The sequence below is a fragment of the Columba livia genome, chromosome Z (genome assembly GCF_036013475.1).
Source record: "Columba livia isolate bColLiv1 breed racing homer chromosome Z, bColLiv1.pat.W.v2, whole genome shotgun sequence".
NCBI classification, from domain to species: Eukaryota; Metazoa; Chordata; class Aves; order Columbiformes; family Columbidae; genus Columba; species Columba livia.
The window spans coordinates 42,141,013-42,159,866 of record NC_088642.1 but is presented as its reverse complement, the minus strand read 5'-3'; the positions used below and the strand labels follow the sequence as shown (position 1 = coordinate 42,159,866).

The 18,854-nt window shown below is 38.2% G+C and overlaps 1 protein-coding gene across 38 annotated transcripts in view; it reads right to left on the bottom strand.

Annotated features, from left to right (window-relative positions):
* Positions 1-16,861, bottom strand: part of PCGF3 (polycomb group ring finger 3) — a 66,612-nt gene extending 49,751 nt beyond the window's left edge. For 3 of the 38 annotated variants that reach the window (XM_065045542.1, XM_065045533.1, XM_065045543.1), the window contains exons 1-2: positions 16,454-16,841; positions 11,298-11,353 (exon numbers count right to left, since the gene is read on the bottom strand). The gene's annotated coding sequence lies outside the window, so the exon portion shown is untranslated. Of the gene's footprint in view, positions 1-2,532; positions 2,652-5,435; positions 5,639-11,297; positions 11,354-11,822; positions 11,861-12,304; positions 12,421-15,833; positions 16,426-16,453 lie in introns of those variants that run through there. The other 35 variants (XM_065045537.1, XM_065045540.1, XM_065045553.1 and 32 more) reach the window with 26 other exon arrangements.
* Between the last annotated feature and the right edge of the window lie 1,993 nt (positions 16,862-18,854).

Sequence of the window (18,854 nt, the reverse complement as noted above, 5' to 3'; positions counted from 1 at the left end):
TTACTGATTTTGAGAGTTGCAGAAGTATGCAAATAGTGAGTAACAGCAAGCATTTAAACTATCTATCAATATTCTAAAATAATTTTAAGGTGATGCAAGCCATTTCATTCTGGTAGAGTTTAGGCAGGTGGAGCATAAGCAGAGAAGAACTAAGACAGGAAAACGAGGACACTGTCTCAAAGCAGACGCTTCATTTAATAAATCTTCCCAATTGTAACATAATCCAATTAGAAAAGGTGGTTTAATGGTCTCAAAGCTCTAAAATATCAACACAATTATTTTAATTTTAATCAGATAGACTTACCACTGTATTTGTTGTTTATTGTACAATACCTGCATGTACACAAAGTTCTTTCACATAGACTAGTAAGACATACAACTAAAATGTAGTTTAGTTAATGAACTTTTGTTTAGAAAAGCTTTTACAAATTACATCATTAGTAAACTTTCCTGGAATAAAAAAAATCTTTTGCCATTTTGAAGTAGAAAATATTTTTTCTTATCTGCCATCTAGCTGTCTTGATTAGCAGAACTTTAGAATTCCATCACTGTATTGTTCAAAGCAGCTCTTATTAGTCTCATTAAACCAGCATCTTCCATACAGGTGGTGCTGGGTTTTTTTGGTGGTGCTTAGGGATGCTTTGGGAATGACTCACGAATATGTGGAGAGTCTTCTGCTGGACTGATAAATTCACTTATTCACATTAAGGTAAAGCAGAACTTAAGAATGCTCCAGGTAAGAGGATGCACTGCACAGTGAAAACTGAACTTTGTTTGGCATCAGCAAGCCATTAGATTTTCTCCACAGCTTCTGAAAGCACATCCTTCAAAACTCTTAAAGTGCATTTCAGACACCTTTTCCAATTAAAAAAAAAGTTGTTCAGATCATGACTTGTTCATGGTAGGTTTTGAAATAGTTCTAAGAGTATTGGAATGCAGAAAAATATGTATGTAACAGAAGTTTAAATTTTCTGCAAGATAACCTGGATTAAAAACAATGTCTGACTGGCCAGATTTGATCCTACTAAACCAATTTTCCATTTCTGACAAAGACTCACTGGTTTAATTACATTCAAATTCCTCTTTATATTCTGCTATTTCCTTTGTTTATTGCTAAGGGAACAACAGTGTTTCCTATCAACATGCATTACAACCATTGATAAAACTGGGAAGAGGTCTTAAAGTGTCCAAGTTCATAAAGCTTTTAAAAATTCTATAAAAACACAGCTTTATCTCAGGAGTGAACTTCATTTCACTAATGAATATCACTACAATCTCCACTGAATAAATTCTGGCTCACTATCAGCCATCAAAATCACTGCTAGGGGCAGCACACTTTTGAAGGAAAGATTATTCTTAACCTGAATATTACCACAGACTAAGTTTTGACAAAAATTTACATTTTTCGTACACTGGAAGAATAGGCTCCAACATCCTGCTCACTGAGAATTTAGAGACAGAAACCACAAGTCATTAAAAAGATCCTTTGTTTCAACTCAGTACACATGGATCAGACAGATATGAAGAGATCTATGACTTCCAGTAATTAAAAGTTGGTAAAAAACAGCCTTGAAACTCAATGAATTATGAAGTCCTTTAAAACCAAAACTTCTGTGAGATTGTACTGACTGAACCCGCATCACTTTTTGAATGTTTAATATCCATGAACTTCAGGTAAAGTAATTGAGGACTTAATCACAGCCGAAACAGACTGCAATCTTCATTCAAAAATTCTAATCCTAGGTACGATGAAAACATCTAGTTACGTATATATGTCATATGTGATTCTACAATCCCAGAAACCAACCACTTATTAACAAAGACAAGGAAAAGTTATATGCCTAGTGAGTAACTGTATGGTAACCAAAGTATTGACATTTTTGTACCTTTTATCTGAAGCAGTTACACATCTCTATCAGAAACAATTTTCCTATTCTTATGCAAATATTGCCTATTTTTTGAGAAAGACTGGATAAAGAATCTTCATATAGAAACCAAAGACAGCTACTCTTGGTATTTAGTAAAAGGCCTTTAAAAATTCAGGTTTTCAGTCACTTGCCTCCTCATTCACTTGTCATTTACAGTGACAGCCTAGTAAAAAACAATAGCTGTCAAAACTGAAATCTGTAGTAGGAAGGCAGAAGCTAACAGCAAGTAAGAGGTAGGAAGGTGCTGAAATTCAGCTGAATGCACATTTTACCAACCATCACTTTTCTTTTTAACATCTCCACATAGTTTAAGACCAGAACACAGCACTTAACAGTTCATTAATCCAAACAATACTTAATGATTTGAAAGGATATAAAAAATTACAGATACATGCCTTTGGTTAAAAAATTTCAGTGATCAGAGCTTTCAGCTTCACTGACCTGCCCAGTTACTGCCTCTGTACCGCTATGACAGAAGATAAGCAAATGTTGCTAGAATTGCCCCACACCTTGCAAATGGTTAATAGAAATTCTCTATTCTTTCTGGATTCAAATGTACACACAGTAATATATATGAAGTTAGGTACCTATGAACTATACAAACCAAATGAAAAGGAGCCTTGCAAAAATCTTTCTTCTTTTGTTCTTGAAACCTCAGGAGGGCTTTAAGATGCAGTCTGCTCACACTTCTATTGTCCTGGCATTCCGCTCTTTCAATATAAACTGAAGCAAGAATGTAACACAGTTATTCAGTCTTCTTTGAACTCTTGCCGCTGCAGCTTTCTTACCCTAGACACAATCCTAACTTTTCAACTGACTGATTACGTGAAAACAAACTTGATAGTTAGCATTGTTGTTTTAGTATGAAATTATATAACAGCAACCTAACCAATAAAGCAGAAAAGTTTTTTTTTTCTTTCCACCAAAACGTGTTCAGCCCTCCATATCTTCCAGTATTTGATTGCCTCAATTCTTACCTTGAAGTCTTGAAACTTCAGTTTTGAAAACATTTTTCCTCTTTAATTCTTTTTTTCTCTCTTAAATCAAATTGTTATGGTGAAGACATCGAGGAAAGGACACAAGAATGCAATACAACATCAGGACCACCTGAGCTGGGATTTTCAGATGTCAAAATAGTGCAAAAGCACCAGAGGCTTGTATATGCTGCTGCAAGATTTTTCCTTGTTAAAGATATTGTAGAATGCACTATTGAAAGCTTTCTTTTTCTTAACAAGGAGATATACAAATCATTTCAATAATACATCAACGCATTAACAGTTGGAATAAAGTTATGCTTGTCAATCACTGCCAGCAGGAAAAACATTCATAACCTCTGAAGTTTACTCCAATAGACTGTAATTCTTTGTCAACATACCTGCAATGGGCAGGATTCATAATCTAAAAACTTCATTTCACTACTGTGGCATATTTTTCAAGTATCCAAGCAATCTCCTTTCATTATGTCTAAGAACATTTCACTTTATTCATTTTAAAGGAGTTTGCACTGCTAGACATTGTGAACCTAAAAGAAATAGTTAGCTTTGAATGTTCACTAGTATAAAACCAACTGATTTTAAAAATCAAAATTGTATGGGTTTTAAACATTTTATCAAATTTGGATACCACTAATTTTACAGCAGACAGCATTCTGCATGTACTTTATGTTTAGAGGGTACAAAGCATAGTAAGCACAAATGGAGAACTTTGGCTTTACTATGAAAGGCATACAACTTTCTTTTAACTAGGTGTTAATGCAAAGGAAACAGAATCTGTTTTCACAGTGACCATTTTCCAAGTTTTATAGGAACCACCTGTTGCAACTACTCATTATTGCTTTAAGCTCTCAAGTATGACAGGAGAGGAGAGAGATACTCATATCACCTGCACTGATGCCATTTATGACAAAATCTAAGCAATACCAAATAGCACTGGCAGAGCCGTTTTTCTTGACAAGACATTGTTAATTTTTATATTCAAATGTACACACAGTCACTTTCCAACATCACTGATTTTTACATTTCCATCAGCATAATGTAAAGAATGGGAGGGTGCCAAAGCAAGTTTTGAAGTCTAGTATACCTGCATCTTGATCTGCACTAGTTTAATGAAGCACTCAGACAATAGCCCATGCCAATCCTGTTCTGGCCTACTATGTTTCTATTCCAAAACTCCCACTCTGCTATGCATATTTGCCTGTTTCCTTGAACAAACACACCAGTCTGAGCACACACTTAGCTCATTCAAGAAGCTTGCTCGGTCCAAAACTAAGCTAAAATAGAATTATATCGTTGCCCTAACACTCCCAAGTAGAGAATATCTTATCAGGTGATAAACCCCCACATCAGTACATATTTACTTCTCATGGATAAAACTGACTGCACTAGTCAAGACAACCCAATCCTATCCAACACCATTTTACCTGCAAAAAGCTTGATTATTTTTAATAAGCAGGAACACAATAGTGCTAATATTTGGAGACAACATAATAACAACTGACTTCTCCTTTATGAGGACTTGCCGTTTTCTTCACTAAATACCCTGGACTGTGTCAAGTGAACTACTAAAATATATTAGTCCTAGACTGAAAAATCTAAAGTCAAAAGTTTCAAGTTTTCAGTAAGACAAGAATTCTCATTTCTACTTCTTTGATTAGTAGAATCTTTAACATAGGTGAAATATTAGGAACTTAAGTATTTTTAAAACAAAATTAATCTTTAGTTCAGTAAGCTTATGACAGTAGAGAGTAATACCCAAAGTAGCCAATTCTATCTTTTCAGGTGCTTTTAGGGAGAAATGTACAATAGTTCATATATAAATTTCAGCTTAAATGTCTTAGAAGACAAACATATTATTGAAAACTACTTTGTTCACAACAGTATCATGGAACTTTTCAAATCGTACTAAGAAGCTCTTAGCCCAAATTATGTCACCTAACTTTCCGCCAAGCTAAACTGCTGCTTGTTGCATAGAATCATAGAATGGTTTAGGTTTAAAGTGACCCTAAAGATCATCTAGTTCCAACTCCCCTCGCATGGGCAGGGACACCTTCCACCAGACCAGGTTGCTCAAAGCCCCATTCAATTTGGCTTTGAACACTTCCAGGGACGGGGCATCCACAACATCTCCAGGGAATGTGTTCCAGTGCCTCACCACCCTCATAGTTTCTTCCTAATATCTAATCTAAATCTACGCTCTTTCAGTTTTAAGCCATTACTCCCTGTCCTATTACTACATAACCTTGCAAAAAGTCCCTCTGAGATTTCTAGTACCCTTTAGGTACTGAAGGTTGCTATAATGTCTCCCCAGAGTCTGCTTCAACTGAACAGCTGCAACTCTCTTAGCCTTTCTTCATAGCACATGTGCTCCAGCCCTCTGATCATCTTTGTGGCCATCCTCTAGACTCACTCCAATAGGTTCATGTCCTTCTTCTGTTTGCTGTCATCTTCTCTCTCTCTCTTTCCACAAGCAATATCCATAACAAAATACCAGGAGAAAATCATCACTTACTAGAGAGGCTGTGTTTGTTGTGAAGCAGAATCGTCTCTTATTCTACCACTCTTCTTTAGTGTGAGCCCTATAGGCTTCATGCAGCACACATATTTCTCATGGTAAGCCATTTGAGTATCATCCATTACACGTGACAAATTTCCCTTGAAAGACAGTGGACAGCCAGGCACAATGCTGAAGGCCCAACAGGCATTTCTATCAACCTGCAACAGAGTAGCTGAACTGTTAAGACACTGTGAGGCCCTCTATTCCACAGCTGTGCAAATAACCCTTAGGACCATTTGCCTTCTGCAGAATCAATGGCAATAGTTAAGCAGTTGTCAGCCCTAGAAAGGCATGGAAAAAACAACCTGCACAAAGCAAGTGTGCTCAGCGGAACTCTCCTTTTCTCCTGTTTTACCCATGTAAACTGCACTGAAAAATAGGCTTCAACATAAACAGCACTTAAAATAAAGGTTAACGGTTGAGAGGAATCAGGAAAGAAGTGGGAATGTTCAACATGTAATAGAAAGGAATGTGAAAAATCAGTAGTTCGAACAAATGAAGAAGAAAAGTTTTTCTCCAAGAAGAAAATTAAACACTGGAATGTAGTCTAGTTTACTATGTGGGGGTTTTTTAATTCTTTCCCATTTATGATGACATAGACTATAATGACATGGAAAAAACCTGCCATCATGCAATAAGCACAAAAAACATTCCTCTAGTACAGTAATTCTAGCTTTTTCAGCTCTTGACTTATTTTGACAAGCTGACCATACCACCTTTACCATACTAAAACAGAACAAGAACATAAAGAGCAGCCTTAGACTGCTGATATTCTAACCCAGCCATCTTAATAGCTAAAAAGCTGTAAAGGTAAAGAACTGTTAAGTGCATTAACTTTATCCATTAGAAGCAGCAAACAGCACAGAAATTTGAAAGTTATCTTTTACCAAAACACAGAAGACATTAATAACTACATTTCACCAACCATATGTCTTGTAGCCCGTATCTTCTGAACTCATCTTAATATGTTTGTACTGGAGCTGGTCACATTGCATACGGGAAAGACTTCACCTCACACTTTTGGCAGGCTTAATGAAAGCATGAAAGTGACATGAGCCCAGTATCTCCAAAATGTCCTTAAATTGCTATGTGTCCTCATGTAAAAGAAATACTACATTTTCAAGTCAGAATGCAGAAGTCAGCATTCTCAAGTACCTGTCTAGCTGACCACCAAACTATTTTTTTTTTTTGGTTTTGTTTTGGGTTTTTTGGGGGTGGGGAGGGAAGGAGGTGGAGCATGGGGTTTGGGTTTCCTTTGTCTTTTAAGAACTGAAACAATCATCCTTTTTCAACCCAATCCCATTGCAAATGATTGATGAATGCTCCAACTTTCCAGTTCAAAAAGGTTCACAACATTCTCAACAAAATAACAGTGTTTGAAAACCGAAACTTGTAGAAAGAATTATATCTTTAAAGCCCTCACATGTCATTTATTTTCATTTCCTCATCATCATTAGATCTAGTGTTCTGCATGTGTGTAGGAAGGGAGTGAAGAAATTAAATGTCTAGCTTTGGGGGGGGTTGTTGTTGTTGTTTGTTTCAATTTTATTATTATTATTATTATTATTATTATTTTACGTTTCACTGGCCATGTTGCAGTAAGGAAAGGTTTCCAAAATGTAACTGTTAAGACATTTTTTAAACTGCATAATCTAATAACGTGTCACAGTTCAAGAAAACCTCACAGAACATCATTCAATCATTCTAAACTTTGCATCAAAGTCAATATTCTGCTAACTCTGACCAAAAAGCAGCGCAACACTATTAGAACACCGCTGTCTTGTCTATCAGTCCTAACACTGCAACATGACACTTGTTTAAGGGACAAGGGCCCTTGACAGAAAAATCCAGTGGAAAACAATAGCATCGGAGGATTCAGCACTTACAAAAATTATTGACTGTGACCTAATCACTCCTACGACCTGCTGTAGTAGATGCATTTCTCCCAGACCCATCATCCACCAGAAACTGCTAGACCAATAGACCATTATGGTCACGCACACACACAGACAGCTCAACAGGTCAACAGACAGGGCCCTTGACTAATGAGACACCTCAGCTAAGAGAAGTTTCTGGACCACTACCATAAATAACCACAGCTCAGAATCAACTATGGTATAAACAGAGCCTGCTGGAGACCCTATTTTGAGTTTGCCTTCCTTGGAGCAGCGGGTCCACAGCTGAAGATTCTCCTCCTTAGACTGGACCTCAAGGAAAGTTCATTGAGAACTGAGATACCTTGCCTTATTAGTAAGTGACCTTCTGGGTACCCTTAAGGGTCCTCACTTTGTAAGAGGGGGAAGACGTGCATTTTGAATCATCACTCTAGAGTTTTGGGATCTGATCACTTAATTCTGAATCAGCTGTGTGGTAACTGAACTCCTAACCGGTATCACGGAATCACAGAACGTTAGGGATTGGAAGGGACCTCAAAAGATCATCTAGTCCAATACCCCTGCTGGAGCAGAAACACCTAGATGAGGTTACGCAGGAAGGCGTCCAGGTGGGTTTTGAATGTCTCCAGAGCAGGAGACTCCACAAGCACCCTGGGCAGCCTATTTTATAACACTGTCAGTGTGCTGAATAATTTTGGATAAACATTGTTTCTAGCTGGTTTTCCATTGAAGAGTTATGATTAAAGTTGGTTTGGAGCTTACCACCTGCCTAAAACAATTCTGGGGTGCCTCTGTGACACCTGTGACGTGACTTTTGCTGTTCCATTATAACAGAGAAAATTTGCTGGGCAACAGGCAACCGAATCTTAGACAACATAAGCAACTACCAGTTTCCCTTACTACAACTTAGCACCTGCAACAGTACATATTCCAGTTAGCAAGAGAAATTACCTGCCTTCTCAAAAGAAGTTTCTCTTTCCAGCCCTGCACATAGTCATTTTGTCACATGCTCAAGGTCTGTCTCTCTAGAGTCACAAGTATAGAAAACACATCTTTGAATAGTACAAAAGTTAAATTGCTCTTCCTTATCCAGTCATGGTAATGATACTCTACAGCCTCTGGAGGAGTTTAGTTTTAGCTCATAAATGAGTTGAATACACACTCTGCACTTTAATCTTAGCACTAAACGCCTCAGATTCCCTTAAAACAAGGCACAGATATCAGCTTTTATAGGAAAGGGAAGAATGTTGGTGAAAATGAAGTTGAAACAGAAAATCAACAGCTAAGCCATTATCTCTTTCAAACTTCAAGTAAATAAAACTAGCACTAACAGACAGATGAAATACTGTAATAGCCCTAATAAAAAATAAAATCAGTAGTGTAGTTCTCTTCAATCATGAGCACTAGCAAAGTATTTCAGGGGAAAAAAGTTCATTCTTTTCATTTTGGATTCAAGCTAGGAGAAGAGAGACCTGAATTTTTTTCCATTTGCATGGTAAAATTTCAATGTCTGCAGATGGCAATAATGGATAACTCAAAAAGAAGTTACTTAGCACAGGAAGCATTAAGTAGCTATTGAATCCAGAGAAGCTAAAGCAGCTCATTTTGTCTTCACTCTTCCAGTGAATATATCTTACAGTTACATCAGGCTTATTAATCGAGGCTACAGAAGAGCAATCTGGAAGGTTTTCACTTATCCTTACACTCTGTGTTTCCATATTCTAAAGATACATCTCCATGACACTTTCCAGTCATCACCAGAAATTAAACTCAACGTCAACTGATGCTTGTGACTGGGCAATAAAAGCCTTGACAGAGCACTGGTTTTAGAAGTCTACTTCTAGTTCCACTAAGCAAGTCATTTGACCCATGTGGTGGAGCGATGGAGGGAGGAACTGAAACATTGGAGAGAATGTACTTTCCCTTCCCACAGAGAAGTACCAAAATATTTCATTTGAAGACCATAATCCATTTATATAATTGATCACGAAGTGGCTTATATACAGAGTTAGGCCTACACTTATTTGTGTCCCATTTCAAGGATAATTTCAGTAAAAAGTAAAAAAGGCCATTTTGTCCAAACAAAATGAAAACAGAACAAGGTGTTATCCTCTCTCTAACACTTTGTCCAAATTCAAAGCATTTCTAGTCATAAAATCATAATTGTGCATCCCATGAGCTATTATCATCTGGACACTATAACCTTACATAATTTTAATAACTTCTACAGATAAGAGCAAACATTCATGGTAAATTCTGGTGGTAGCATCTTAGATTATGCCTAAAAAGGTTAATTAAAAATTACTGCAACTAATACAGTACCTTTTGCACCTACATATTTCAAAGATAGTCACAAGTGCCAAGATTCACTTAATACCATGTCGATAAACATACACAGACTACTTCTGGTAACTTGGGTCAAATCTTGAAAGAATCTCATATGCAAAAAAGTGAACTGAAGAAAATTAGCTCCACCCAGATGGCTTTTTATCTGGTCCAGTGCCATTTATGCTACTTCAGATATAAGCCTATACAAATCTGGACTAGTTTTCTTGTGGACAACTGTCAAAATAAGATGTTTAAATTAAGCATTTTATGAATATAAACACAAGTATTTTCTGAAATTTCTATAGAATTACCTGATCTTGGGAGGGATATCTCTACCTCATTCTAGCCAGTCAAGAAATAGAAGTACAAGATTAGAAACACAAGATTAATAAATTAGTATGCAAATAAAATACTTACTCTAGTGCCACCAAGCATAATGCTACCATTAACAAGGATGTTATTTAAAAACAACTTTCAATTAAACTGTTCCTCCTCAACAGAAGACTGAAAATCTTGGTAAAATAAGGAATTATCACAGTATTTCAAATAGACTAGATTTTATATTTCACTGCAGGAAAAGACACAGATTGTAGCAATGAACTTCAGAATCTGGAAGTACAGATTCAAGGTAAGGTAATGCCAGTTTATCACATCCAAACACATTGAATACATTGGGAGAAGAGCGTTGGGAAGGAAAACACATATATGGATTTTCCAGGGAGAAAAACAAACCAACCAAACACCAAACAGGCATCTCTTCACAATTTGTCTGAAAACAGTATAAGCAGAGATCAAATAACTTTCTTTTAACAAGATTTTAACTAAACATCTGTGAACTAATCATCATGACAACCCAAGAAAAAAGCACAGTCTTAAAGCATAAATAGATTTAAGATTCAAGGCTGCTTTCCAATAAGGAAACTGCTAAAGGAAAAGGCAGTTTAGTTACTTATTTTATTAAACAAATACAATAAATTCATGCAGCTGTTCCTAAAAATGGTAAATGTATATCTCTAAACCTGACAGATTTCACTCACAGAGTATTTTTACTATTTTGTTTCCACACCAACACAAAAAAACTTTCCACAGCTTCAGATTTTTGCAGAGAAGAGCAACTTGCACTCATGGATAAGAAATTCCAAGTGCACATTTCACAAGTGGTGATGTTGTGTGTGCTTTTCCCTGAAGATGATTCAGGAAAAAGTAAGTAAAAGTACCAGCTAGTACAATGCTAAAGCAAGAAAGCCTTAAGAGAATCACTTCCTGTGGCACAGCAGCTGGGGACCTTTCATAGGTGTGGACAGAACTGATCAGGCAAACACTGTACACTGGTTTGGGCTCCACACCTTAGAAGAAAGAAATAATTCAAAAATGGAAAGAAAAGCATTTCAAGCATTAAGAGGATTGATTCTATTACAGTGAGTTAGCAATCTCTTAAAGTGAGGAAATAGTATTAAAAGTATCTTTAACAGATACAGATTTAATAAAACTCAGGGTCTGAAATATTAAAAATTCATTTAGAAACAAGGGCATATGTATTTTCAGCAGTGTGCATTATTAGGTACTTAGACCAGCTCACAAAAAAATCCCTTACCTCTTGCTTATTTTGAATCCTCAAATCAAGATCGGAGTCCTCGTGTCTAGAACATACTTTATATTTTAGGAAAAAAAAAAAAAAAAAAGAAAAAACACCCAGTTATTGTCACAGTGGAACGGTATGAAATATAATAATCCAAAACACAGGTGTTAAGATCCAAGTCCATTTTCACCCAGGACACAACTTTGATTTCCAAATGTGTTTATGTCTAAATGATTTTTGAGATAGGCTACCTTGAATGAACAAAGCATGCCACTAAGTTTAAAAAAAAAAAAAAAAAAAATCCCATTCCCCAAATAAATTCTGCTGATTGCCACTGCTCAGTATGATAAATTCGTTACAATAAAAATAAACATTTTGTCTAGTAAGTTCAAATAAATTTGGCAATGTCCTTCAACTAAGTGATCAACTGACTCATAGCTTTCATTTTGCTAATCTGTTTACTTTAATAGTTCAGGTGCAACAAGAAATGTCAGAGACAATACTCAGAATTAAAGAATATATTAGTGAGCTGTACTGTACCTTTCAGCTTGTTCTTTCAGGTGACAAACTAGAAAAAGCTGTAAAGCACAACACATTACTTGAAAAATCAGCAAACACTGCACTGGCAATGCTTACGTATTTTCATGCATACACATTTATGGTTACAAACATTATATTTGCATGCCCACTGCAAGATAAAATAGCAGAGATGAACTCTTCTGGCATACCACCACACATAATGCACAAAAGATTTCTATTACATTCAGTAACATCACAATGACTATGTTATAATCAACTAAAGAAAGTATCATACACTCACTGTCAGGTTATGCAGAGTGAAAAGAAAGTTCTTAACTAAAGCTGAAAAAGTTGACAAGACAGCCACTTGCAAGTCAGCCAATAAAATGATACTCATTCTAGCAACCAGAAAAACAAAACCAAACCAAAAACACTTTCTTAATTAAGCAAATACTGCACAGCACACTCTCACCCACCCACAACCTACAAAGAATGCTTCCTACCTTAAATCAAAATGAATTTATGCTATTCACAAGGCACAGATTTCTTCACTTTCCGACAGTAAGGATAGCCTCAGTTTCAAACGAGAAGAATTCTTATTGCTGCCAAAACACAAGCCCTTTGAATGTATAAAAATTTCTAAGTTATAGTCAGTCACAGGCTCAGAACACAAAATAGTTATCTGTTAATACCAACTTAAATGTATGTCTGTAGGGATAACAATAAGTCTCCTTATCACTTCTCAGAGATGGAAAACAATTGTAGAGCTAGTTTAAGTAAGTTCTTCCACTAGCAGCAAAACTACAAACAAGCTTGGTTTTCTTCACACTTGCACATTTCTTCCTTACAATCTTACCCTGCATCATAGTAAAGCCAACACACACTTCAGTCATCTCCAGTTCTTCCCCCCAACCACTCAACAATTTCCCCCACCGGCTCTGTCAAAACTGTGATTTGATAAAGAGACAGTCATAACTGTGAGAGCAGTCATCTTTTTGGCACAAAGAACACGTACTAATAACTTGAGCTCACCACACTTCATCAGTCCCCCTACTTTTGAATGATCTGTACTACTCCCTACTTTTGAACATGTGCTATGTTTGACAAATGAATAAAAAGACCCTTAAATTCTTATGTATACTATGAAGTTTATACTAATATAAAGCAGTGTTTCTGATTAAGGAAAAAAAAAATAAGGAAGAAAAGAAAAAGGGGAAAGAATATCATTAATCAGCACAATGCAGTTTTATTTCTTCCTACAATGCTGGCTCTGCAATACCATTGCAAGACTTCAGCTCTCTGCAGTAGCAAAATTCAATCAAACTTTCAATAGCAAGTAAGGCTTTCAGTTTCACTAATTCTCACATACTGACTAATTCGCATCACTCATTTTCATAGTCTGTTGATTTAAATGGACTTATTCAGTAAAATTAACCTGAGAATATCTAATTCAGATATAACCACTAAGTTTTTTCTTGGATCTTCAGAGCAATTATAGAACAAACCACTATTTACAGTGTGTCTTCAGTTACATATCACAATAGCAAAGAGTGCTTTTAATGCAGAACAACCCATTTCTCTCTTCACTGTTATTGCATTTATGAATTCCACATATTAGCTAAACTTACAGTCTAGTAGACCAAGCTTGTATTTTAAAAGGGGAGGTGCAAGGAATAAACAACTATAATTTTACTTGAAGACATAGCTCCAAAACAAGTCTGGTATAAGCTAAGAGGCATGAACCGCTTCTGCTTGGCTTTTAACCTACTCCAATCAAACTGCCCTAAGAAGGTTTTCTCCAAGTTTCCTTTAAATGTTACATCATATCTAACCTAGGAAATTGGAGTAGTTTCAACCATTGTTAATCACCCTTACTAGCAATGACAAAAAGACAACAGAGTTTAAACTACTAAACTCTCAGGAATGCCAGCAGTTCTAAATTCATTGCATCTCCAAACACCATTATCCAAATAAGCTTCTATTTAATAATTCTGCTTCCACATGTGTACAAATTAAGACAGTAGATCCAAAACAGAGAGAAAATGTTTGGTTTATAACATACAAGGTCTCATTACGCTTTCTGTAAGCTGGTATCATCTCATAACACAGTAGTTGAAAAGTGAAACAATATCAACATGCATGATTTCAAAGCATCATATCCACATATACTTTTTAGGTCATACCTAGCTTAGACCATCACTGAAAATGCTTCTACTTCTTACAGAGTTTCCCAGAAAGTTCAGAAATCTAATCTAGAATTATTTCAGTCCTGAGACATGATTACCTGACAAATGCTTCAAAGGCCACCTAGATTAAACAGTCACATTGGAAAAAAAGAAATGGAAGTTATTAAAGCAAATATACAAAGGTCCTTGGTAAGAAGGCTTACCAATATCTCAAATATAAAGCTTAGAGACTACCTCCTCTAAATCATGTAGGTAGTCAGGTGAAGTAAGAGTAGGTTTGGCAGCTGGAGCAACTAGAAGCTACACTTTACAGTTTCTTAGCAGCTGAAGTCTTCCATATCATGCTAATTAATTTCTGCCATTCTAGGCATTAGTATTAGGCTAGCATAATCACAAACTTTAAACCAGCTTTAATACAACATGTACAAGTGTTCAGTCTAGATTTTCTATGGTGACAGCAAAGTAACAAGCTCAAGCTGGCTAGATCAGCTCACAAAAAGAATTCAAACAGAATTTCCTCAAAAAGTGGCTTACAAAATGCTTTACAATTTATTTCCAAGCTTTCTGTTGTGGTACCCTTATGCATCTCTCTAGAAAACCACCTGACACTTTTCAGATGCAGCCTACATGATCTCACCAAGTACCTTCAGTTCTGCACAGGTTCTCTGAACAACATTATAAAATATCTACTAGTACAACTTAAACTGAAACAGTAAAGCTACTGGAAGGGTACAAGGTTTCTATTTTTATTCACTTTGTCACCAACTAAAGAATTTTACAAATTGCAGAGCATCTTTATGAAATACATGGTAAGTATCACAGTTCAGATTCTTATCTGACCTGCCACTAAGAGAATTAATACAAAATTCATAAGTGTCCTACCTAAAAATAATACACAATAATTTTTAAAAAGCACACTACCTACTATTAAAAAGACCCATAACAACATATTTAGCATATGCCTAGTTATCCGTGTAGTATAAAGAAAACCAAATTACAATGGAAGATATATACATAGGATGCTTCTTAAACATAAAGTTAATCTCAACTTTGCAATTCAAACCTTTTCATCCATATATTTAATTATTTTGTGAAACTCTGGAAGATAATTATGTAGGATTATTTTTAAAAATGCCAAACAAAATACTTCCAGAAGAACATTCCGGGGCATATACAGATAATAAACCAGAATTTCTTGAACTGTTTTCTCAGAGGCATGTGTTTCATACAGAAGGCAGGAAACACCTAAACAGATTTGACACAAAGCGTACATAGAGTGATACTTTCATAAAATTACAAAGAAACAAACCAACAACAACAAAAACAAACATGAAGTAACAAAGGAACATCCAAGTACTTAATAAACGATAATAACCAAACATCCTGTGAGCCTTACTAATGTCAGGACATGCTAAATTTTCCACACAGGACACTCTGAAGTAATACCTGACACTTTCAGACTAAAAGAGACCAAATCTGACAGCACCACAACTCACTAAAACCTAGTGGATGAGTAAACAATCAGAATTTTGTAATATCAAATATATATATGTATACATGTATATGTGTGTGTGTACATATATCCTTAGACCTTAAAACAACTCAAACCACAAGCGTTCTACACCTGCAAGTATCACTTATTTTCCTATTTCTCGCAAGACTTAAAATCCCATATGCCACTTAGATACACAGCATTGAAGACACACACCCGTGCAGCCGAGGTCATACACACGAGGGCCAGGTACCCTCTATAACTTGCTGGAAAGGGTATCTCCAGCACCACCCACCCCACAAAGCGACCCCTACTCCCAAAACCGTGGGGTTTTGGAGTCCTGCAAACTCACACCTGAAGCGGGGGAAGAATCCAGGGACAACTCTGAACAGCTCCACCTACGCCAGCCCCCACAGGCAGGACTGCCTTGTCCGCAGCTGAGCTGCCCCAGGCTCCTCCACACCACAGGGTAGGAAGGGGTGGAGTGAGGGATGTCAAGAGTTTCCCCCAGGAGAGCCACCTTCTCCTAGGGCGAGGAGGGGTAGCTGAGAAGGACAAGCATAGCCGCTCCCCTGACCCACAGAAGACCCCCTGCTTCGGGAGGGGTGTTTGGAGAGGGGAAGCCCCACATAAAACATCCCCCACCCCCCAAGCATGCAGAGTGCTTGTAGCAGCACAGAAAGTTCAAGCACAGCCCTCCTTCCCCAAATCCCGGACACCTGGGGGGCAAAAGGCCTGCTCCTCCGCAGCCCCCACCACCTTGGAGCAGAAACGGCCCCGCACCCAAGCACACGGGAGGCCCTCCACAGCCCTCCACCGCACATAGACCGAAGAGGGGTGGCAGACCTGCCCCGCCCCCAGGACACTCGTCTGGCCTCACACAGCCCGTGGCCGCGATAGTGGGGCGAGGGAAGGCCGAGACCTCGGTCCTGACACCGGCGGATGCCCACGCCACGCCGCGGACCCGAACTGACCTGATCGGGGAGGGGCGACGCCGTGTCGGTTGGCGGGGGAGGGACGCGATCTTCTCTCGGGGCTGGCGGGGTATTTTCCTCCTTGCTACCGATCCTCCGCTCCACGGCCCGTCCCTCCCCGGCAGCCACCACAGGGAAAATGCAGAGGACGCGAGTGTGGTAACGCGAGACAGAGGGAAACACCAGCCCCTCTTTTCGTTCCCCAGCCAAAAAATTAAAACAAAACAAAGCCAAAACCAAACAAAGACACACCAAAAAGAAAAAAGAGAAAAGGCAGGGGAGATAAAATTAAAAGGGTCGTCCCAGAGTTTAAAACAAAGAGGCGGAAATAGCCGACCGCGGCCCGAGCGGAGCCGAGCGGGGGCGCCGTCCTCAGGGCGCATGCGCCTGGGGTTCTCACCCGGGCACGACTCAGCTCCCCCTCCCCGAGGAGCCGGGCTGGCCCATGCGCGCTCCCCGACCCTCGCCGCGCACACGTGCCGTGGACGGGTGGGATCCGGCCGCGGCGTTCGCTGTGCTGGCAGCCTCCGGCCGTCCTGGGAGCCCGGACCGAAGGGCCACAGGAAGATATCCGGGTCCGCGGGGTGCCCAACCTTGAAAAATCAGCTGAACTTGTGAGCAAGATGAGGTTTAATGAATTTGAGGTACTTTTTGGTGGGGTATTGCTCTCCAGTGGTCCCAGCTGTCTTGTGTCTCAGGGTTTTCCTCAAAAGCACACAGGTGTCTTTTTAACAGATGGATACAGAAGCTTGAATAGGAGCTGGGAGCACTGGTAGCAAGACACACAAATCGATGACAAACTCAAACACCCCAGCTGATTAAATTAAAATTTTTGCTTCCTAAATGTTGAAACATGGGAGGTCTTAGGTCAAGGAGCATGCATAAAGCTTGGGAAGGCCATGCCAAGTTTAACTTCACACCAAGTGCCTGAATGCCAAGGTTGTAGAGACAAATACTTGAAAATTAACCTATCCAGACTCTAAGACATCAGAGCAAGTTTTATGTTCTCAATTATGTGTATATTTTTGATACAATGCTTTAAAATACCTCTTTCTTTCCTCCTTGCTAACAAGGAATGAGCCACGAGATAGCCTTCCACCTTGACTGAGAATGGAACTGGAAATGGACTGTCTCTGACACAGCACAGAGCTATATGTCTTCCTTGTCCAACAAACTACTGAGCCTTTATTGTGTACCTAGACTTCAAGATATGTGCTTAGCTCTAAGAGCTGTGTTATTCAGGAAGTAAGGCTGTGTTAATAGAAAATATGCCGGGACTGTAGATTTGCTCAGTTTGACTTCAAGGGTTGTGCAGTTAAATGGATGCATCTTGTCTGTCAGAAATCTAAATTTTGTTTTCGGTTTAACCACAAATGACTTTGCATGGGCCTTGGCTATAGGGCTAAACTGTAGTGATATATTGTAGAAAATAATGGGGCTGCCTGCCTGACTTTTGGAATAGGGTTCAAGTAGCCAGAAGCAAAAGCAACGAACTGTTAGAATGTGCATGAAATTATAAACTGGATGGCCATTTGTTGTTGTTCCTAGAATGTCCAGGGCCAAACACTGCAGATTAAGAAAACCATTAACGCCAACATCTAAAGGTTTTGGTTTTCTCTTACTATAGATATTCTTTAGAAGATGATACCTGAAGCAAGATGATATGGCCATGCCTACTCAAACAATCTACTTTCATACACTCCTTGTGACGAGACTGTTGTGATCCTTGGAGGGCCAAGGCAATGGTTTGCTTTCTTTTCAACATCACTACCCAAACATCAGTTCTAATGCCTTTGGTAGTGCCATTAAAGAGTGTGTTAGCCTTTAATTGCTATTTCTAAAATATTAGTTTAGCCAGTGGCCAGAATATCTAAGATCACAATTGAGTAGACTAGACTGAGTGATTAGAGTATCTAAGATCATAAATAAGTACATATAAGTGCCTTGTCTGAACTGCAGCACTTGATATTATAATCATAGAATCAAAGAAAATTTTGGTTGAAAGAGACCTTTAAGATCATCAAGTCCAATGTAACCTAAATCTAGCACTAAACAATGTCCCTAGTACCAAAAAGTCAGCAAAAAGACTCCCTAACACTGTTTTGAAAGTGTTAAAAAGCTGGCACTTTTATTGGAGTGTGCTGGTCACTCACAGGATAGTTCCTCTAATTGAGCATGTGTATGATTCACATTTCTTGGTATTTATTACATATTCCTATTGAATACTCATTTGTCTCTACTGCTTAGTTAATGCATTAAACATATTATTATTAAACAGATTATTTCCATAATCTTGCTCTTTGCTGGAAGTCCATCTTTGGCATTCCAGAGTCTTCATCGGGGGCTCTAGTGGTACCCGGGGGTCTCTGCAGCCTGGTGCTGTCCCTCCCCGCTCTCGCCC